The 24,636-nt window shown below is 36.1% G+C and overlaps 1 protein-coding gene and 1 non-coding gene across 2 annotated transcripts in view; one reads left to right on the forward strand and one right to left on the reverse strand.

Moving 5' to 3' along the window:
• Positions 1-24,636, forward strand: part of LOC150109194 (serine/threonine-protein kinase A-Raf-like) — a 344,481-nt gene that overhangs the window by 29,652 nt on the left and 290,193 nt on the right. The gene's annotated exons all lie outside the window — the stretch shown is intronic.
• LOC150109195 (U2 spliceosomal RNA) lies at positions 16,537-16,721 on the reverse strand. Its single transcript, XR_016550581.1, has one exon. It is a non-coding gene; the product is annotated as a U2 spliceosomal RNA (small nuclear RNA).

Consider the following 24,636-nt stretch of genomic DNA (forward strand, 5'->3'; position numbering starts at 1 on the left):
CGGTAGTGAGAAAAATATTTATGCATTGTAACTCACCATAGAAGTCATTGGAGCAGGGGAAGCAGCAGAAGGATGTCGACTTGTCGGCGAACGCTTACCGTCGAATATAACTGGCACCCCTGATTTCACTTTACGAAAAAAGACATTAAAACGTTTTGCATATATATCTCCCGCACAAAAACAACATGCCTTCCCCAACAGCCATTATATACTGTAGATGCAAGAAAAAAAAAATTAGTTTTATTGTATTTTTGCAGTCTGTGTATTTCTGTATTTCTCAACAAATAGTGCAATTAGAGACAGCTGGAATAAGAAGGTGCTAACTAATGAATCACATGTACCCCTCTCACAGAAACTAGGCTGTATAGATGCAAGCAAAACCATATATTGCACTGGAAACACAGTATCTAATAAAACTCTTGTTTAATTTTTCAATTACATGAAATAAGTGTTTGTTTGATTGCATTTGAAATTCTCAATGTCATTATGACAGATCACAAAGGCTTACTTCAAATAAAATTCTACCATGAATTGAAACATGCCATATAATGCTTGTGTGAGTTCCCCTTCCAGCTCAAATGCAAACAAAGCAATAAAAATCAACCAAGGGTTGAAACTTTGTGTGAGTAGAGCCTGCCAGTAATGAGGAGTTCTGTCGGAACGATAAACGACACCCCGTCGTGAATTCTTAAAACTTAGAAATATATAGTGAATGTTGTTATGACAGATGCTATGGAATTCAGTTGAAGAGAATTAGCATTTCAACTCCAAAATTGTCGGTTCCATTTGTCTTTAAAGGGTTGTGTGATCTTTTGTTAATACCACACCAATAGAATTCATGTCTTCATAGCTGCTCTCTCTCATGTAAAACAAAATTTAACTTGTACGTATTGTAACAATTAAAAAAAAAGTTGAATAATTTATAAGCGTATAAAAGGATACCATATGTAAATTGTTGACGTGCCAGCAAAATTCTTGGGCGTGCCATAGGTTCGCCACCCATGTTGTACGATATTGTTATATATTTTAGAGTAGTTTCAAATACTACCGCTACAATCTTATTTCGCTTACTATAATAACAATAGTTGGTTGTAAAATTATATACATATATTTTTCTATATAATAATTATAATATTAATTTATATAATAATTTAAAAAAATTAATTTTCTTTTTTCAATTTTTTGAGCTTTGCGGGGTCCCTGTACCACCGCACGGTTCGCACACCCATGAATATGTCCCTGGTTGGATGAAGCGTATAAAGAGATTTGTGGGAGAGTGACTCATTTAGTAAGGACAGCAAAACTTTTGTTATGAGCAGAAATTTGCAAATCAGTCCAAGAAAAATCCTTGGGAGTTTTTTGATATGTGGTAAGTATAAAGAAGATTATGGGATTAAGAATAATAAGAATGATTATTTCAAGATGATGTTAATGGATGAAAGCAAGAGATTAGTAACTGCTGCAGAGAAAACATAGTCAACATATTCAGTGAACAATTCATCAGGATGTTTCATCCTCAGTGTGAAGTAAGCTCAAGTGTAGAGAATGAAATGAGAGAAGGCTTAATGGTGAGCAAGCAAGAGACATATGAGGAGTTAGTTAGCTAGATGTCAATGAGGCAATAGGACTTCATTATATAACCATATGTCTTAAGTGAATGTTCCAGGGAGTTAACATCTGCCTTGGCCTACTCATTTAACAAGAATCTTACAGCAGCTCAAGTTCCAAAGGAGTGGAAGGAAGGTAAAATTGTTCCACTTCGCAAAGGTAGTGAAGGTTAAATCTTCAAATTATAGGTTGATCTTTGATTGTAGTTAAGGTATTAGAGAAGTTGGTGAAAGCTAGGATGCAAAAGTCGGTTGATAACAGTGGTATTCTTCATGCTTGTGAGCATGGGTCTGTTAAAGGGAGGTTGCATTTTATCATGCATGTTATTGTACATATATTATAACATGTATGGTACATGTTATTGTTGATAGTAATATGTTCACACTGGTTCAAGATATAACAGTATACAGAGGAATTGAAATTTTAAGTAATCATCACTTCGTTTTAAGTCGGATAAAAATGAATATCATATTAAAATAAACAGTAGATAAGAAAGTTTTAAAAAAAATTAAAGTTCAGCAAATTTTGCAGGTAAACTATAGATTCAACTATACAAACATTATTTAAGAAAAAGTAAAACAGTTTGAAAAAAAGAACTAAACATTGGAGTCTCGGGCAAACCGAAGGGAAGACACTGATTCTAGGGAGGCATGTAGTGAAGTTGTCTGCAAGGATAGAAAAATAAAACCACCATGGTGGACACAAAAAGTTAAAGAAGCAGTCCTAGAAAAGAAGGCATACCAAAAGTTCCTAGCAAATAAGTTAACAGATTCCCTAAAATAATATAGAGAAAAATGTAAGAGAGCTAAGCTACATGTAAAGATAGCTAAACGAAAAGTTGGACGAGTTCGGTAAGAATCATTGTCTTCTTCATCTGCCTAAGGTGGGTCGAGGCTGCCATGAGCAATAACTTTCCAGTCCATTCTGTTAGCAGCTAAGTTATTTAAATTTCTGCTTGATACGAATTACAGGGTGTTCGGGATAAATTTGACAGTTTCGTAAGGAAAAAGAAAATCTTCTTTGTATCTATTAAATTTAATGAATTGACAAAAAAACATTACAGGCAGAGTTAATTACAATACTATCAACAAGATTTACTCAAAATAACCACCATTAGCATCGATCACAGCTTCAATTCTGCTTCGGAACCTCGAACAAGCTGATGCTACAGTCTCCCTGGGAAGGGCCGCAAAAACTGTTTTAATTTTATCCATTAACTGGGCTTTTGTATTACTGGAAGTGCGATTGGTGTCTTTTTCAACTGCGCCCCATACAAAATAATCCATGGGGTTAAGGTCTGGGGAGTTTGGAGGCCAAACATTTGGACTGGTGAAGTCGTAGAAATTTTCAGACAACCATTTTTGACTTTTCCCAGAGGTGTGGCAAGGGGCCGAATCCTGCTGCCATACATACGGCCTACCATTGGCTACCCTTGTTATCCAGGGCTTGACTACAGTTAGCAACTCCACGAACAAAGCCCGAATTCCAATGCCAGAGTTCTTCAACACCTGTTCCTACAGATTTGCGAGGAACTCTGCTGTACGAACGCAATCAGATCGTCTGCTAGGGATCTTTCTTCTTGCTACATCCTCGTAGTCACCATTGCAAGTCTCTAGTTCATGCCTGATTGTTTTTACTGTATTCAGGGAGCATTGGGCAGCAGTCGTAATATCCTTATTTTGATGGCGGGCACGAATCATCATGATACAAGTTATTCTCTTCCATGATTCAGGTGGGTTCCAGCTATCCATCCTTTCTGACATCTTGTATATGAATGAAGAAGGGTCCAAACTTTTAAATGAAGAGAAGTGTGTGTTAATACATGTAACTTACGGAAAAATATAATTAATTATAAATATGTCAAATTTATCCCGAACACCCTGTATAAGTTTGATGTTTTCTATACATTTCCTTCTACTCTTCCATTTTGGAGAATTTCAGGAAACCTTTTAGTCGACGTTCCATACATATGTCCATATCAGTATAACTGTTTTTCCTCTAATTCTTGTTATTATGGAAAAGTAGTGTATTTTTTCTCTGATGTCTTGATTAGTTTTCATTTCAGACCATGATGTTTTATTTATTTTCCTCAAACGCTTGTTTTCCAAGCCTGTCAATCTTTTCTTCCTTCCATTTGATAACCCAAGTCTCTGCACCATAAAGAACTCTGGGAAGTACCATTGATCTATATATTTTGATTTTACGTTCTTTGGTGAGATGTGTATTTTTCAATATATTTGTAAGTGTGGTCATAGTAGACAACTCAGAGGTGTTATATTATTCATAATTTAGCCTGTCTGATGAATGGGCCAAGTAACTGAATTTTTTAAATTGTTCCACTTTATTTCCTTCTACTTAACTGTATGCTGAAGTTCATCTCCATTTCTCCTTATTATCATTGTTTTGGTTTTATTAAAACATCTTGTTAGAGGTTTAATGGAATAATTATCAGCACTGAGAAAGGAGTAAAAATAATTTTAATACTTCCAATATTTGATCTCTGTCACAGAGACATCTTCAGGGATTACAAAAAACTTTTTGTAACAACACACACACAAAAGTAATACAGTAGTGAGTGATACTAAAGTCCTATCTAGGTGGTGTGCCCTCTGTGGGCATTTGCAGGTGGCCTAGGATGTAAAGAGGGATCTCCAATAATTAATGTTTAATTAATTATTAGAATTTTGGGAAGTTTAATGCAACTGTATTTGTTTAAATTAGGTTGATTCCTGAGTGCCGATGCAGATTCAAAAAACAGTCTTTCTCTTTTGAATTTACTATGGTGGAGCATCGTCGTTTTTTTTTCAGGAGATCCTGTGGGTAGTATCCAAAACATGGTCTGCAAGACCAGATTGACCATAATCGTGATTGCAGATGTAAGATCTGTTTTCTTCTAACCGAATGGATGCTGACCTGCCTGTCTGTCTGTCCGAAGTAAGCCAGTTTACAGGCATAAGGTACTCTATATACTCCAGGCACTGAGAGAGGAGGGAGTTTGTCTTTCGTGGAACGGATAAGGGTAGCAAGTTTACGGTAGGGCTTAAAAGATGTATGGCGGTTATACTTTTTTAATGATCTGGCTAATTTTTCTGATGTACCATGGATGTAAGGTATGGTGATGGCATTTCTGTAGTCCTTCTGAAGAAGTGGTCGGGGAATAGATTATTTTTTTAATCCTGTGGTCATTGTAGCCATTGGAAAGTGTTGTGTATGTGTGTTCAGTGAAAGGGCAGTTCACTGGAACAAAGATTGTGGGCTCTATTGGTTAGAGTTTTAATAATGGCATATTGCTGAGAGGGGTGGTGGTGGTGGGAGAGTTTGTGAATCTATCTGCCTGTATGGGTAGGTTTTCTATATACCGAGGAAGAAAGGTTACCATTAGGAAGGTGTGTTACTAAGGTGTCCAGGAAGGGTAAACTATTGTTATTTTCGTTTTCCATCATAAACTGGATTCTTGGAATCGGAAAATGGGTATTATTCTCCGTGATCGTGCTACCTACATGTACGTGAACACGATCCCACAAAAACTCAAGTTGAAAAATTAAAAAAAACTTCTTAAAAAAGTGTCCTCCTGACATTACAAAAAAAAACTCAAACCATTCGGTTCTCATCCCCCCCGTATATACGGTTTGCCTAAAATCCATAAACCTAATTCTCCCCTATGACCTATAATAAATGCCACCACTTCAACTTGCTTCAAATTGTCAAAGCAGCTAGCTAACCCTTTGACCCCCCCCCCCTCACTGGTCTTACCACATCTTATGTAAAAAACTCTACCCACTTTAAAAACTTAATTGAAAATCTTACTTTAAATAGTACAGACATATTGGTCAGCTTTGACATCATCTCATTGTTTACCAATATTCCCCTAACTGACACCTTAACACTCTTAAAAAACGTTTTTCCTTCTGATATCTTAGATCTCTTTTCCTTTTCTGTCAACTCTGCTTATTTTTCTTGGAAGAACAAAATCTACAAACAGATAGAGGGAACTGCCATGGGTCCCCCCCCCCCCCCTTGCCAATTTTTACATGAAAAATTTTGAAAAATAGGCCATAAACTCTTCCCCTCTAAAACCTTATATCTGGCTAAGATATGCAGATGATATGTTCTCTATTTGGCCTCATGGCCCAGACACATTTGAATCCTTCCTCAGTCACCTCAATAGTCTACATCCAAGAATCCAGTTTACGATGGAAAAGGAAAATAACAATAGTTTACCTTTCCTGGACACCTTAGTAACACCCCTTCCTAATGGTAATCTTTCTTTCTCGGTATATAGAAAACCTACTCATACAGGCAGATACATTCACGAACTCTCCCACCACCACCACCACCCCTCTCAGCAATATGGCATTATTAAAACTCTAACCAATAGAGCCCACAATCTTTGTTCAGTGAAACTGCTCTTTCTACTGAACTCACACATATACACAACACCTTCCTTTCCGATGGCTACAATGACCACAGGATTAAAAAAATAATCAAATCCTTCCCCCATTCCCTGACCATCTCTTCAGAAGGACTACAGAAATGCCATCACCATACCTTACGTCCGTGGTATATCAGAAAAAATAGCCAGATCATTAAAAAATTACAACCTCCATACAGCTTTTAAGCCCTACCGTAAACTTGCTACCCTTATCTGTTCCACCAAAGACCAACTCCCTCCTCTCTCAGTGCCTGGAGTATATAGAGTATAACAAATACTGTTGCATTAAACTTCCCAAAATTCTAATAATAAATTAAACATTAATTATTAGAGGTCACTCTTTACATCCTAGGCCACCTACTAATGCCCATAGAGGGCACACCACCTAGATAGGACTTTAGTTTCACTCACTACTGTATTGTTTTTTATAAGTTTCAATAAGGAAATACCGTGAGTAGACATATTAACTATTATAATAATGGAATTAACTCACGTAAATTATTCTTTATTCGTAGAATTTTCACCTTAGTATCACAGGCATCATCAGTACAGGTACAAGGCTAATTAAACGATAACTGTTATATTCACAAAGCACCACCCAAGTAGCTAAGGTTAAATTTCCTTAGATAATAATTATTTAATTATTCAATTATAATAATTTTTTTAAAATTAAAAATTTTTTTTTTATAAATATATATGTATGCAATTATATGTTAGGAAAGATTTGCTGCTTTATAAAGTACTATCTCCCACAAGGGGGAAAGATGTAGACCATCGGATCTGTTTAGGTTAGGGGAGTGAAGTAATGTTTCATGTTTCTTTGTATAGCCGTTCCATTAGGAACCGTCTTTTGTGAATGACTTGTCTTGTTCCACTGAACTCTATGTCTGGTGTTGATGGCATGTTCTGCAATTCCAGACTGTTCGGGTTCAAGGTACTGGATGTACGACTGGTGTTCTTCTAACTGGACCTGAGCAGATCTTCCTGTTTGTCCAAAATATGATAATCCACATGAGCAGGGAATCTGGTAGACACCTGGATAGCTGAGATATGGGAGCTTGTCCTTTGGAGACATTAGGAATATGGAGATTTTTCTGATGGGTCGAAAAGCCACACAGATATTTAGTAGTTTTAGCACCTTAGCTATGCATTCACTAACCCCATGTACATGGGGGATAGGTATACATGTAGGTTCTTCTGTACTTGAAGAGGATGCTGGAGCATGACTACTTAAAGCTCTTTTTATGAAGGACTTATAGCCATTGGATATGAAGGAGGAATTAATATACTGTAATTCTTTTTGTAAAAGTTCTTCTGAAGAACAAAAGGAGTTTGCTCTATGAACTGGTGTTTTTATAGTACCTGCTTTTTGACTGGGATGGTGATGTGATTCAGCGTGGATGTACTGGCCTGTATAAGTCTTTCCTATAGACTGTGAATTGTAGATAACCATCTGGTTGGCGAAGAATCAAGAGGTCTAGAAAGGCTAACTGCTTATTTACTTCTACTTCTAGGGTGAACTGGATCCTTGGATGAAGTGCATTAATTTTTGAGAGAAACTGTTGTAGTTCTTCTGAGGTGCCCTTCCATATGGCAAAAATGTCGTCCACATATCTGAACCAAATGTGAGGTCTGGGTGTAATGTTGTCAAAGATACACTGTTCGAAATGCTCCATGAAGTAGTTGGCAATAGCAGGAGATATTGGATTACTCATTGCTGTCCCTTTGATTTGTTGGTATAACTGGTTTTTGAAGGAAATATAACCGGACTCTGTCAAATTATTTGAATTTGTAATAATGTCTGGAGGAAATTCTTAGTGTAGTAATTCTATACTGTCTGCCAACGGAACATTCGTAAATAACGAAACAACATCTAGATTAATCATAATCTCCGAATTGTCTAGATGCAGATCGGAAATTTTATTTCTGAAGTCCACAGAATTTTTTTATATATGTAGCAGTTCTTCTAGTTGAAGAAGTGAGTAAATTTGACAGAAATTTTGATATTTTGTAAGTGGGACAACCTATAGAGTCTACAACCGGTCTTAATGGAATTCCTGGCTTATGTACTTTTTTTTTTGGAAGACCATATAATCTCGGTGGGCGCCCGAAGGAGGTCTTTAGTGTTTTCTTTTTATCTTCATCCCATATCGATATTTTTTCTATAAGGGCATTAAGCTTTTTTATTTGACTACTGGTCTATAAGTCGAATAGTCGCAGAGTAACAGTGATATTTTTCTCTTGTATTCTCTTCTGTCTTGGATGACTACAGCCTTCCCCTTGTCAGCTTTCGTAATAATTAGGTTCTTGTTATTTGTTTAGCAATTTCAGTGCTTTTTGTCCAGCATACGATAGGTTCGGCCGCAGAGGCTTGACGTTAAAAAGAATTTTTTCACACTCGAGTCTTGTTCTGTTAGTTGTTTTTTGGGGTAAGGATCGAATACCTCTGTCTATACTATGGAAAAAGTCTATTATGGGTCTGTACTGATGATGCCTGTGATACTCGGGTGAAAATTCTACGAATAAAGAATAATTTACGTGAGTTAATTCCGTTATTATAATAGTTAGTACTACTGTATTGCTTTTGTGTGTGTTGTTATAAAAAGTTTTTTGTAATCCCTGAAGATGTCTCTGTGACAGACGAAATATTAGAAGTATTAAAATTATTTTTAATTCTTTCTCAGTGCTGATAATTATTCCATTAAACCTCCAACATGATCTCTGCAGAGCACTTAAGTCTCAACATACGGTTTATTAAAACTTATCTGCAAATACTTTATAAGTTTTATTTATATCATGACTCCTGGTATCAGGGATCTTGAAAAACTAATAACTGGTATGAGACCTAACACAGACAGTGAGGGGAAAAATACACTACATTCAGTAGAGTAACTCTACTCTACTGAATGTTCTCATTCGTCTCCATTTTGCTAAAAGCTATCAGCCTAGTGTATACAACATTGAGCTCACTGCTACCTCTTCACTGGATGAAGAAACTCAGGTGTATGAGGAGGAGGTATTAGAGCTGTTACACAAACTGGATAAGAATTCGGTAATAGGGACTGATGGAATATCAGCATGGGTTCTAAACAAGTGTTCAGCTGAACTTGGTTATTCTTTATATAGCCTGGTTAAAGGCTATACAGTTGACCAGGCTATATAATTTGAGTTTCAGAACAAGGAAGATTCCGTAGGGGTGGAAAGAATGTATGGGATTACACATTTACCAATGTGTAATCCCATTGCACATGTGTGGTGCAAAGACTGATGGATCTAACTATTGACCAATCAGTATCTCAAGAGTGGTAGTGAAGATTTTGGAAAAATTAGTTGGAGCTCGCATTCAGAAATGGGTTGACAGAGAATCTCTACTTCCAAATTAACAGTATGGGTTTACTAAGGGAAGGTTATGTTTTAGCAACTGGCTCACATTCCATAATAATGTTATCATTGAGCTAGACTGGGGGAATGGATACAGCATAATACTTGGGGATTTTCCTAAGACTTTTGACAGAATAGCATGGAAGACTGTTGCAGAAATTGGAGAAATGGGTTTTGATTATAAAATATTAACATGCATGAAAGGATGGTTGACTGACATATCAAAAAGTGGTATATGGGGGAGGTGAGCACAAAATTTAAGGTAACCAGTGGTGTACCACAAGGATCAATCCTTGGTCCGTTGTTATTCAATTTGTACATTAATGACATTGGGAAGGATTTGATACAGTGTTCCTGCCTACTTTCATAGTCTTTTTATTGCTGATTTTCATAATACATTTGCTATACAGTTATTCAATTTAGTTTAGCATTCCTCAGGCATGTACTGGATTTCCTTAGGACTATATCATAATCTTATAAATTAAAAACTGAGATTTTAACATCTCCAGCTTTCATATCATATTTAATACTAATTTCCTTTATAGCGTAAGTCATACACATAATGACTAACAGTGGAGATAGTGTGCACCTTTGTCTTACACCTGATTTTTCATGAGACCATTTTTCTATACCTCCAATTCTGAATGCTGACTTATGACTGAAATTTAAACTGTGTTCTATAAATATCCAATTTACACTGTATATTTGTGATGTTTTGAGCAGCTCTTCTCTTGGCACCTTTTTACAAAACTTGAATACTTATCCTTATTACATTCTCACGATTCTCAACTGTTTGTCAAAGTACCCATCCTAAGTTCTGACAATCTATATTTAGCTTGAAACCAGATTGGTCTTCTCCAAATTTTCTTTTGTGGTCTAAGAAAAACTGTGATCTTCTCTACAATATTTCTTAGCATCTTAAGTACACATGCATAAATCTTACTTTGAATACTGTAGTAAAATTCCAAATTCCTCTGTAATTCCCACACCGTTTTATTTATTTTTTTATTTGTCCATGCTTTCAGGATGCACAGACATTGTCAAGCTCTTATACCTCCATATTTGAGAATTTCTGGTCAACATCATCTACTTCAGCTTCCTTTCCACATTTTGGAGTTTTTTTATGACTTTTCTACCTCAAGTATTGATATGTGATTGCATTCCACTTGAATATTTTCTACCATCATTGTGCCACTTTCTGTTTCTACTTTTTGTTTTATTTAACAGTCGTTCAAAGTATTTAATTCAAACATCTTTTTCTTCAGTTTTCATATCACCTTTATCATCTCTGATTCCTTTGGCAGTATTCATTCATCCAATTTAATGCTTTTTCAATAGTCATTCATGCACTTTATGGGAATGATCAATTTCTCTTCCAACGAGATGGTGCACCACCAAACTACGATGAGAGCTTACCTCGATGAGTTTGCAGGGACAATGGATAGGATAAAGAGCAGTTGAGTTATCCTGATTTAACACCCTTGGACCTACCCATGGGCACTCTAAAGGATGTAGTGTATCATAGAAAACAAGCTACACTGGTGGTCTTTTGGAAAGAAATCGAAATGGCATGCACAGCAATCCCACTGGACACTTTGGCCAATGTTGCCCAAGCAATAGTTCGCCGTAATAATAAGTGTTTGGATGCTAATGGTAACCACTTTGAGCACCTCATGTAATTGTAGAAGTCAAAGGTAACCTGCATTCATCCCTTGATGTCTGTATAAATTTAGTATTATAATTTTTACGCAGGTTTTTCTTTTGCTGAAGTGTATATACATTTTTTTTATGGACTCTGTATGTATATATATAGTATCTGATCCACACACATAAGGCTACAAGACCTATAGCAAATTCGTGCCGTGTGTGAGCAAAAGAGGAATAGAAGAAAGGAGGAATCTGTTCACATTTTGCTTGAACATCTTAGGTTTGTAATCTTTGGGGAAGGCAGAGTGGGAGAGACCGTTCCAGAAAGATAGAAGTAAATGAGATGAAGGAGGAGGCAGTGAAGTTGGTTCACTGAGTTTCAAGATAGACTGTAAAGGGATGATGGTTAGCAGTGGCTCTTGTTTTAATGATTTTAGAGGTGAGTGGAAGAATAATAGTGGACAATTCGGCAGAGCACTGTCCATGAAAGTATCTGTAGAAGAGGCTTAAGGCAGAAACCAAACACGTGTGTGTGTGAGAGAGAGAGAGGAGGGGGGGGGAATCATTAATTAGCTAGATTGTCCTCTTCTGGATAGAATCAAGCAATCTTAGAGAGGTATTTAGTACTCCATCCCAAATATGGGAGCAATATTTCATGGTTGGATAGATTTGGACTTTGTATAGAGTTAGCAGCTGTGAAGGTGTGTAGTAGTGTCTTGTGCAAAAAATTACACCAAAGTTTTTGGCAGCTGCAGAAGCTATAGTGGAAATGTGGTTGTGCCAGGAAAGATCGGAGGTGTAGGTCAGTCTGAGTAGAGAAATCTGATCTTCTTTGGATATCTCATTATTACTTAAAGTTAAGGAGGAAGGAATGCAAGCTCTTTTTTTGCGAGAGATCAGGCAGGACTGAGTTTTGGTGGCACTGAAGTTTACAAGGTTGTCCTTACCCCATTGGGATATAGTTAGGAGATTGAGTTCAGGTCACTGGTCATGGTCGATCTTGAGGATTCTAATACTTGAACATTACAAGGTTTGTCAAATGAAAAGGAGAAATAAAGTGTACCATCATCAGCAAAGCTGTGGATTGGATTGGAAGTCTGAGAGCAGGTCATTTATATATAAGAGGAAGAGAGTGGGTGAAAGAACAGAACCCTGGGGCACTCTTGTGGTGGTGGTGGTGGTGGGAAATCTGAGGAGAGTAAACCATCCACCATGACATGTAATGAGCAACCAGTGAGAAAGTTGGCAATCCAGTTGCAGAGTGAGGGCAACCATGTGAGTTTCTCCAAATTTCTCTGTGGCTTGAGTTTAGAGGTGGGTGGTGAAAGCAAGAAGATTAGCTGTAGATCTCAAGTGGCAGAATACATACTGCTGGTCACTGATTAGTTGGTATGATTCTAAGTGGTTCAAGATGGTTCTTCAACATCTTTTAGAGAGAACAGAAGTGAGAGCAATTGGACAGTAATTCGTTAGTTGACTTTTATCACCATTCTTTGGAATGGGCTGGATGTGGACTTGCTTCTATGTTGTAAGATAGATTGAAGAGGTGATGTAGGATAGCTGTTAGGTTCTGGGACACAATTTTTTAACACAATAAATGGGATACCATCAGGATCAGATGTCTTGTTTGGTTCAGGTTATTGAGGATTCTTCAAAAGTCCACTCTTCCCCTACTCTAGCCAACTTTTATTTAGAGCATCTAGAAGACATCCTCTTTTCATCCATATATCCTCAACCTTCATTTTCAGTTCAACATGTTGATGACATTTTTGCTGTATGACTTCGCAATAAAGAAACTTAACCAGTGTTTTTAACTTCTTTAAATGCTTTACATCCTCATATCAAATTCACTATGGAAATTGAAAAAAGACAACAAATTATATTTTCTAGACTTTCTTCTCATCCATACACCATCAGGTGATTTAACCACATCTGTTTTTCGAAAGCCCACTTTCATTGGATGCTACATTCTTCAACAATCTGCACAACATCCTTCTCAAAAGACAGGAATCATAAAGTCTGTAATTCAATGAGCTAAGACTAATTGCTTGACTTCTCATTGATTACAGAAGAACCCTCAAATATCAAACAATATACAAAATTAAATGGTTTCTCAGAAAGGACTACACAACATCTGTTTGACTCCTACAAACCTAACTTAAATAGCAAAGAAACAGTATATCAAGTTCCAATCCCATACATTTCTGTCTTTTCAGAAGTGATTTTCAGAATTCTGCAGAAATATGATTTGGTAGCTACTTTTATACCCATCAATAAACTCAATTTATTTCCCCTCATCAAAAGATAAATGCTCTCTGTCTCTCCCAGGTGTATACCAAGTTCCTTGTGACTGTCATCTATACTACTTTGGACAAACTGGATGCTCATTAGAAAAGAGAATCATCAATTATATATATACCACAGGAAATCCGATAAATCTGGATTGGCTCAACATGAAGTAGACACAGACCACAACATTCTTTGGTCTGAAACATGCCTACTACATCACTGTCAATACAAATTTGAGCATTTATTTAAGGAGAGTGCTGAAGCCTTGCTTCACTTCCTGAACTTGAATCGGAATGACTTCCTATCGTTAACAAAAATATGGGAAAGTCTGATTAGAATAATGCATCATTATATTTTTATTTTATTTTATTTATTTATTTTTCATACTGTTATGATTAACCTTTTCCTTAGTTAGAACATAACGTTACTGGAAATATAACATCATGCGACTTATTCTATTTCAAATAAATCCATTGTTTGCATTCTGCCTTGTATCAGTTGTTTTTTTTTGCCACTGAAGATGGGCTGTAATTTTCAGACTAAAATATATGGCCTTATAATAAATTATTACCTTTACCTTGTGTTTATGTGTAAATATTTCATAAAACTATGAATTTTCTCTAACTATGAAGATTCTCTAAAAGAAAGGATTTCTTTTTGTTGGTAGACTATGGGTTAACATGAAGGGAGCCATTTTTGGTAGTGTGGAGGAATTTTGCACAGGTCATCAATGCAGGAATTTGAAGAGAAGAGTGAAGCCAGTAAATTGGCCTTGTCTTTGGATGAGGTAACTACAGTACCATCTGGATGTTAGAGTGGTGAAACCTGGGTAGGCAGAAAGTTGTGCCCAATGGCCTTGGCAGTGGAACTGCCAAGGCCATTGGGCATAGGTGCAACTGCCATTTGAGCAGGAGGTGAGTTTAGAGTTTGCAGCATTTGGCCCTTTCAAAGTCTGACTTGGATTTAATGATTCTTTTACAATGGTTGCAAGCTGCAGTGTAGGTAGAGTGTGCAGCTGGTGTTTTGGTCTTGAGCCATTTATGGTAAGCAGAGGTTTTTTCTTTTACAGCATTGGCACACTTTTTTGAGAACCAAGGCTTGGATGGTGGCTGAGAATTTGGAGTGGAATGAGGGATGAAAGCCTTCATTCCTGTGACAATGATTTCTGTTATTCAATCTGAGCAGGTGTTTCGATCAGAAGAACTTAAGCAATAGTTGGACCATGGGCAAGAGGAATAGAAGTCACCGAGGTCCTCCTGGTTGGCAGCCTTGTAGTGCCAAAGGACACAAGACTGAACTGGTGGGTGAAGATTGTTCTGTGGCAAAAGAGACTTGTATGAGGTTGTAGTTCGAGTTACCAAGATGAGAACCGACAACCACAGTATACCTGGAAGAGGAACTTGTTAGGAAGAGGTTAAGTGTGTTGGCAAATTGGAGGTGGCTGTCAGGTGGAAAGTTTTGAAAAAAATGACCAGATACCTTTAGGAGAATACAATCTGTGACATCGTTGCATTAGCTTACACTGCTTTTTATAAGCATGGACAGTTTTTAAGTAGTGCAATCTAAGGCATCTCTGTTGCCAAGGATTGTATTCTTTCTCTCTCACACACACATTGAAAGAAACATGGATCTTTAATTAAGTTAAGGGATACTATATTATATCCCATATTGTTTCTTAGCCGAATAAGAAACTCAAAGAGTTTCATGCCGAATATAGAAACTATATAAAGTTCGGTGATTCCAAGCGTAAGCAAATACATGGATAGTGCAGCACCTGACCCTTGAAGGTAGTGCAAGCTGAGGCAACTCATATAAAGAGTGGAGCAAGCTCCAGTCACTATTCTTGATATTTACCCATAATGTGAACTTAACTCCTAGGAGCTGTATTTTGTTCAACATTATGAGAGAAGGTCACTACCCAGACCAGTGTCGACCTTTTTTGAGGTCTCATCACTGTGAGTAGGTAGACCTAGTTAATACCAAGTTTGTAGCGAACAGAACTTACATCCCTTCTATGAGAATTGCCAAGAGGTGTCCTATTAAATTATTAATTATAATGACGAGCCAAAGGCTTCATTTCGGCGACATGAACTTATTTAAGTTAAGGGATATTATATTATATCCCATATTGTTTCTTAGAAAATAAGAAACTTAAAGAGTTTCATGCTGAATATAGAAACTATATAAAGCTCCTAGGAGTTAAGTTCACATTATGGGTAAATATCAAGAATAGTGATCAAAGCTTGCTCCACCCTTTATATGAGTTGCCTCAGCTTGCACTACCTTCAAGGGTCAGGTGCTGCACTATCCAGGTATTTGCTTACGCTTGGAATCACCGAACTTTATATAGTTTCTATATTCGGCATGAAACTCTTTGAGTTTCTTATTCGGCTAAGAAACAATATGGGATATAATATAATATCCCTTAACTTAAATAAGTTCATGTTGCTGAATTGAAGCCTTTGGCTCTTCATTATAATTAATAATGGATCTTTAATATTCCCTATTTCTGTTTATTAAGAATTATTGTACATTGAAACAAAGATTTTTAGTTTCTTCTTTGATAAAAGGTGAAAAGAAAAATTTTTGCTTTATGTAAATATACTACCAAATATTAAAAGAAGTAAATCTGAGAGCTTCAGTTTGCTATAAGAGGATATTATGGATCCTCCCATATTTTATATCCAAATGTGAAAAAATTTACCAAAATTTATCAGTTGTTATGAAAACAACTTTCTCATAACTTTCTGGGAAATTTTTGAGACTTAAGTTTTTCCACATTTGGCTATAAAATGCAAATAGATATATATTATTATTATTCATGACACCTCCAAGGAGTCCGAAGACTCATCGCGGGAGGACACCTACAAAATATGATCTGTTTGTATATCTTATTTATTCAAAATAAATTCTCTTTTCTTTATACAATATTTGATTATGCATCCACTCAGAGTTCATTTATTGTGAATTTAGTTTTTTGACAATAGGATTGTTATGATATATTTAACAGAGAATGGTTTTGTATGGTCTGTGATCAGAATGAATAGTTTGTAACACCCATCAGTCCAGTGAAACCTAATCATTGCACTAATAAAAGGCAGGTATATATGCTCCTGCACAGAGTTCATGTCCTTTAAATAAGCGTTTTTCAAACTTTTCTGATTGCAATCCACAATTATCCTCCAAAAGCAATAGATGTAGTACAATATCTGGCAACTTGTGGTAAAGGTGGAGAAAGATCCAAGTACTTTTCTGCTTTCCAAAAAAAAAAAAAGTTCATCTTTAGCCCCAATGGGGCCTATATCAGACATTAACTAATAAGAACAGATACTAGAATTTGCTTTTAGTCAATAGACCAAGATATGCAAAGTGTAGTACCCATTCAAGAAATAATGCAAGCTCTAACTATTTATAATAAAATAAAATTAAAAAGGTAACAAAGTTGATATCAAACATGATTTTATTAACATTTAAATACAATATTGATTAAAAAAAAAAAAACTTCCAACAATATAAAAGCAGAAATTAGGAAAGTTTTTATTTACAGGAATAAACAGATCTTTGCTCGCTACACCTATTCTTTCAAAAGCCTGGAATGAAAGTATCCCTGTTTATTATTATTATGTTACAGCTCCAGGGAGTCCAAAGACTCATCGAGGGAGAGTGTGCCAACAGCATAGAACGATCAGTACCCTTCCAAGTACTAACCATGCTCAAACTTGCTTAACTTTTTGCGAGCCATTAGTAGCAGAGGCTCTACCAATCGACCAAAACATCCCTCCCCAATAGGCACCATACTGCAAATGCAAGAAAAAACATCCCTTTATTGTATCACTGAATGCAGTAGAGACAGTCATCTATATATAGATGACTGTCTATATATAGACAGTCATCTATATATAGACATATATAGGTGGCCCATAAGTCATGGAACATGCCATAGAAAGGGCCCACCTTTGTGAAGCAACTGCAGAATTTTTTTAATATCACCAGTTTTTTTTTATTAGTTATCAAAAAAATATCACAAAGTTATATCCTTTACGGAATATAATAAATTTAGTTTAATCCTTTATCCAAGTGTGAGCAAACAAAGTTTGCGCCTGAAAGTATCTTCAGGACTGGGTTAAGGTGGTACAACACCAGGGCAACTCGTTGCAAAGGTGGAGCAAGCTACCAACACTCCTAAGGAGATGTTTTTTGCATTATAGGAGATATCGAGATAGGAGTGTTGGTAGCTTGCTCCACCTTTGCAACGAGTTGCCCTGGTGTTGTACCACCTTAACCCAGTCCTGAAGATAATACTTTCAGGCGCAAACTTTGTTTGCTCACACTTGGATAAAGGATTAAACTAAATTTATTATACTCTAACCAAGTGAAAAATAAACTTTTAACACCTTTACGGAATGTTCTGTGACTTATGGGCCATACTGAACTAAATGTAGTGGAAATTGTAGACAACTGAAAAGATGTTGGAAGGTTTTTTAAGAAATTAGAATTAGGTACTGAGACAAGGAGTGATGAGAGCTTGGTCCACCTTTACCATGAGTTGCCTCAGTCCTGAAGATACTTCAGGCGCAAGCTTTGTTTGCTTACACTTGGATAAAGGATTAAACTAAATTTATTATAGTCTAACCAAGTGGGAAAAACTTCCAACATCTTTCTCTAAATCCAGAGTAATTTAATAATAACGTGGTACACCTTTTTTCAGCTCGTATAGGTAAATATGACTTCTCCATTGCTTCTGCCTTAGTATCACCACTTCTGGGTCTGGCTCCCACTGGCGAGACCTCAATAAAGGTCGAAACCGGTTGGAAGCTTGGATGATGTATAGCAATGCTGTAGCCCATGAAGTTTTAACTGAGGCTCAGCTGTTGCTGTCACCCAGCTCCTGGGTGTGTGTTGTGGATAACAAATGGCAATGCTGTAGCCCATGAAGTTAACTGAAGCACAGTTCCTCAGATGACATATGAGTGGCTTTGCTCGGTGGTGGAGTGAGCCTGCCACGGGGTAAAGCCAACTCTGAGAGTTCTTCTCAGTGGCACGGTTAACCTGTTATTGAGGGGAACAACGCTGAGTTTTTGGAGTTTGACCTGTACTTGAACATTCAATAAAGGTCGAAACCAGTCTGGGTAGTGTCCCTTCCCTTAATGCATAGCATTATACATGTCTGCTAGGAGATGTTTTTTGTATTATTGGAGATACTGAGACAAGGAGTGATGAGAGCTTGGTCCACCTTTACCACGAGTTGCCTCAGTCCTGAAGATACTTCAGGCACAAACTTTGTTTGCTTACACTTGGATAAAGGATTAAACTAAATTTATTACAACTGAAAATAAAATGATCCTACATAATGTAAAGCAACTTCCCCCAATCCCACAGGCATTATATCACTTTGTGGTATAATTCCTATTGTACCACAAAGCTCTATTGTAGCATTATATAAAGTAGTATATTGTAACATAAAATAAAGCTCTATTGTAGCATCAAACACTAAATACATAATCCTAACAACCTATTTCAAAACCTCAGTTGCACGCAATTCATGATGACACTTTGTTCATAATGCAGTCATTTGATGCAGAGACCAAATAATTCATGAAAAGCAAATATATATATATATATATATATATAACTTGAAATTATAATTGCATTTGAGATTCTGTGTATCATTAAGACAATTCACCAGTACTAATTATATGAATTAAATTTAATCAAAAATATTCAAACTAGCATGCAGTATATATTTAAAACTTTGTAAAAAAATGTTGGAAGTTTTTCCACTTGGTTATGCTATAAATTAAATTAGCCAAGAAATTATATTCTTGGTTTAATCCTTCATCCAAGTATAAGCAAACAAAGTTTGCACCTGAAGTAATTTCAGGACTGTTCAACTTGTATATAGAAGCTAATGACTTCTCATCACTTGCCATAGTATCCCATAATGCAAAGCACATATCCTTATGGACAATGTATAATGCTTTGCATTATGGTAAGTCACCACCCAGACCAGTTTCAACTTTAACATATTGGGGTATGTTTAAGTGCAGGAACACCTCTCCAAAAACTCGTGATCCCGCAGATTACCCAACAGTGTGTGACCCGAATGATCATTTAAATCAGTGGTAGTTTAACTCAGTGACAGGCTCACCACCCCAACACTGAGCAGAGCCACTCATATTTCATTGTTGATGATTACACTAGTAGCTGGTGCCGAAAAAAATTTCTCAGAAAAAGTAACCACTCCAACCCAAAAGCACATCACTGGGAGCAGATCCAGAAGTGACACCAAAGTTGAAGTAATGCAGAAGTCATATTTTCATATATGAATAGCCAAAAGGTGTCACACTTTATTATTAAAATACTCTGGATTAGAAATAGATGTTGGAAGTTTTTCCACTTCATTATACTATAAATTAAAGATGCCAAGAAATTATATTCTTGATTTAATCCTTTATTCAAATGTAAGCCAACACAGTGTGCACCTGTATCAAGAATATAATTTCTTGGCATCTTTAATTTATAGTGTAACCAAGTGGAAAAACTTCCAACATCTGTATCTAATCCAGAGTATTTTAATAATAAGGTTATCTCTTTTTGGCTAATTGTATATATGATAATATGACTTCTGCATTACTTCAACTTTGGTGTCACTTCTGGGTCTGGTTTCAATAAAAATCAAAATCAGTCTGGGTAGTGACCCTTCCCATAATGCATAGCATTATACATTGTCCATAAGGATATGTGCTTTGCATTAATAAAAAAAAAAAAAAATCAGCCAACGCCTTTTTATTCTCATATAGGGAGTAGGCGAGGCCGTTTTTAGCCCTATCCAACTTTTGGAGTGGACAGTTCAATCTCCACTGGTACCTAATCAGAGATAGCTGGCCCAAGGCTATCACTAATTAAGCAGCATGCAGTGAAGAGAATGGCTCAACAAGTGCTGCCATCTTGTGGTCCCTAACACAATATATTTAATGTCTGAAATAGTGTGGATTCTATGATCAATTTTCTTGAGTTTACAGGACAAAAAACCGAGTTTCCAGGAGAAAAAACCCACTTGCCTGTGCCAGAGATTGACTAACTCGAGAACCGGTCAAAAAAAGGCTTAGAAAAATTTCCTCTAGTCGCCGACTAGACTCGAAACCAAGTCTTCCTTTGTACGGTCAAGCCGCGTGGTGTGCAAACGCCACATCTACTGAGCTACAGGCTCTTGTGCTTTGCAAGTGATGTGAAGTCATTACTTTCTATATACGAGTTGTCCAGTCCTGAAGTTACTTCAGGTGCAAACTTTGTTTGCTTACACTTGGATAAAGGATTAAACTAAGAATATAATTTCTTGGCATCTTCAATTTATTTGTAAAAAATGTCCCCACTCAATGTGGAAGGGACATAATATACCATCAGGCAAGTTCCTGCTTGATGTGAAGCATGAATATGACACCTTCTGGTATGAACCTGTTAACGCTGAGCAATCTCTTGAAATACTCTAATATTTTTCATTCTGTTTCATTAAAAAAATTTTAGTCATAACCTGATAATTTGATTCACAAACCACTAACAGCTTGTAAAATACTACTTTGAATGGTACAAACCATAGTAAGTAACTCTATTGCTGAAGGTTATATTCTCATAATCTCTCTCTCTCTCTCTCTCTCTCTCTCTCTCTCTCTCTGGTCATTAAATTTTATAGGGAACATCCTTAAATAACAAAATAAATATATTAAAGATATTTATTTTAAATGGTGAAATATAGAAAATAATCAGAGACAAAACAAATTACAGATAAATTATGATGACGATGTTTTTGAGAGAAGTCTCTGTCTGGTTTCTTTGTACTATGGAATAAGTTAATGATTAGTGTTAATTCTCCCCCCACCCACCCACCCAACAGTTGAGTGTGGCCTTTTATCCAATGCAGTCATTTCATCCATAGTGTAAGTGCAAAGATTTTGTCATCTGTATGTTTATTTTTTTTTTTTTTGATCATTTGTTAACTTCAAATAACATTTGCTCTTTTGGTGGATTTACTTTAGATTCTGACTGCATACTTGTTCTTGCATTGTGGTTTGATATTTTGTTTTACAAATTCATTGCTATGCTTGAATTTTTAAATGATTAATCATTGATGTGTACTTCCTTTCTCCTGTGTTGTCACCTAGATATTTTGTTTGCATCTAATTTAGCTTTATTCCCACTCAAGTAGGGTTGGCACTTTGACATATGCTTTTTCCAGATCTACAAAACTTAAATACAGATCTTTTGTTATATTCCCATTTCTCAACTATTTGTCATAAAGTGAAGATCTGATCCTGACAACCTCTATTTGGCCTGAATCCAGCTTGTTCTTCACCAAGCTTTTCTTCCACAATTCTTCTCAACCGTTTCTCAAGTTTACTTGCATAAATCTTACCAGAAACACTCTGTAGGGAAATGCCTCTGTAATTCTCACATTCAGTCTTATTTCCCCTTTTTATATATGGGTACTATTAGAGGTCTACTCCAATCATTGGGAATTCGTCCCTCTGTCCAGGCCTTCTGAACTGTGCAGTACAGCCACCTGTAAGACTTTTATATCACCATACTTCAGCATTTCTAGTCGAATATCATCTACTCTTGCTTCCTTTCCACGTTTCAAGCCTTTTATAGTTTTTTCTACTTCAAATATGGATATATATTCCTGACTATGCCTGTTGAGTGTTTTTTACCACTGTACTATCACTGCTTCTTTCATTTAGCAATTTTTCGAAGTAATTACTCCATACTTCAAGGATATCTTTTTCTCCTGTTTTTCATGTCACCTTTATCATCTCTAACTCCTTTTACAGCACACTTTCCTCCATCCCTATGCTTCTTCAACAACCTCCAGAATATTTTGCCACCTTCTTGATATTTATTTTCTATGCTCTTGCCAAAATTCTCCCATGACTTTTGTTTGGCTAGTTTTACGCAATGTTTAGCTTTCTTACATGTGTCTCTGTATTCTCTAAGAGCACAAGCTGACTTATTTGCCAGGAACTTTTTATATGCTTTCTTCTTTTCCTTCACTGCCTCTTTAACTTCCTCTGTCCACCATGGAGTTCTGATTTTTCTATCCTTGCAGACAACTTGACCACATGCCTCTCTGGCTAAATCAATCAAGGTTTTCTTGAAGGCTTGCCACTAAATCTCTAAAGTTTGGTTCCTATTCTCCAACTCTTTCATTTTTTCTTCAATAATCTTTGTGTATTTTAGTCTGCAATACACATCTGAGAGATGTTCAACTTTTATTTGCTTTAAAACTTTCTTGCATGTTATTCTTTTCAATATGAAATTGAATTTTATCCTGCTCAAGACTAAATAGTGATCACTTCCAATTTCAAATCCTCTGTACACTCTAGTGTCCTGCACAAGGGAGAAAACATCACTATCAACAATAACATAGTCAATGAGACTTTTCTTATTCCTTGCCTCTTCTCTCTATGTGAATTTGTGCACATTTTTATGTTGGAACATGGTGTTAGTAATAACCAGTCCATGTCTTGAGCAGAAATCTAAGAAATATTTGCCATTATTATTAGCTTTACTGGCGAAAACAATTGGGGACTTGTTTAACCGTGTGGCACCCAGCCAGCATGAAATTTTGTCATGTTGTACCATCATTTTGTATTTTGGTTTAAGCCAATAAGAATACAATTTGGTCGGCTAAATCCCAAATTGGCAGACCATCCTCGTTCGTTCAGTATTCTGGTAGATACCCAACATGGTGCACCACGAGAAGGTGAGGATTGGACATTAGATCAGAAGCCCTGGTCGTTTCTCCACATTCCTTTAAAGGCTAATTGGAGGTCTTCTCTCAGTTATACCGCTTTGACCCTTAAGCACTCATATAATTTCTTGGTATCGTTAATTTATAGTATAACCAAGTGGAAAACTTTCAACAACTGTTAAACTAAATATTGCTTTTTTTTTATTATTTATGGCCAAAATTGTACTCTTTTTCAATATTTTAAGATAGATTTTAGTACTGAATAGTATAACTGAAATGAAAAAGCACCATTGGATGCTTGTAGCAAAATTTCATTGATTCTTAACAGTGTTCTCCCCAGAAATTTTTACTAGCCGGGTGGAATGAAGCATTAGCTGGACGTACAAAAATTTTGAATGAGTTAAAAAAAGACCTTTTTCATAACAAATTAAAATAGTAATTGTATTAGAAATTACTTCAAACAAGGATAATATTTTATATAGTAATTATAACAAACAAGACTAGGATTTTTCTTATTTTCTCATTAAGTAATGAAAAACCTTGTAATGCTCACAGCTTAAAATTCTATACATTAATTCTTTTCTTCTTCTTAGAAGCCGAGTTGTCAGCAGCCAATTAAAATCTGTTCGATCTGGTCCCGTCAGTGAAATCAGCATCAGATTATTTAGAGTGTTCTGACTGATGTGATTCCTCATACAGATTTTTATCCTTTTTAATGCAGAGAAACCCCCTTTCACATTCAGCTGTGCTCATAGGTATGGCCGGTCCAACAGCAGCTAGTTTTGCTAAATTTGGAAAAGACTCTTTGAGCTCAGATGTTGTTACTAATTTCAGCAGTATTTGTCTTGGATCTAGATTTTTTGTATGACTGTCCATTAATCATTTTTGATGCAACTATCCATTCTAGTTAGATACTTTCATAGTTTAAAACTGCAGGACTTCCATTTCCAGAATAATAATCAAAAAGAATCTCAGAAGCCTCACGTTGATCATAACTTTGTGCATTGAAAATTGAAAAGCAGGAAATGATTGGCATATCTGGAAATCTTGCATCTAGGTGTTCAATAATGCCTATGTATTTATTATATATTGTAGTCTTAAATGTAATAACATTAGAATCTGAATAATTAGTGTGAAGGTCAGACCATTCACCTGAAAGATGCTGATGAAGATTTTGAAAATGACTTCCAGGAGTGTCTTTCAATTCCATTATGGATGGTGTTCTGGTTTCTAAGACTGGCTCTATTTCAGTTAAGTCGACATCTTGTCTTTGCCATGATCTAGACAAGTTATATAAATGCAGTAACACATCTGAAAGCATCATTAGTGATGCTACGAAATTGTATGTTCTGATATATTTACTTAAACCTTCAGCTGTGATATCATTTTGTTCGATGGTTTTTCTCTCTTTCCAGTGCAGCTATAACATTCACCATGCATTCTCTTAGAGACTGTATTGCAGAATCATGAGACAGCCATCTAGTGTCACTAGCCATTTTAAGTTTAATCTGAGGACTGTTCAGTATATTTTGGA

Source organism: Typopeltis vanoorti, chromosome 2 (genome assembly GCF_054136105.1).
Source record: "Typopeltis vanoorti isolate ZY-2024b chromosome 2, IOZ_Tvanoo_1.0, whole genome shotgun sequence".
Taxonomy (NCBI): Eukaryota; Metazoa; Arthropoda; class Arachnida; order Uropygi; family Thelyphonidae; genus Typopeltis; species Typopeltis vanoorti.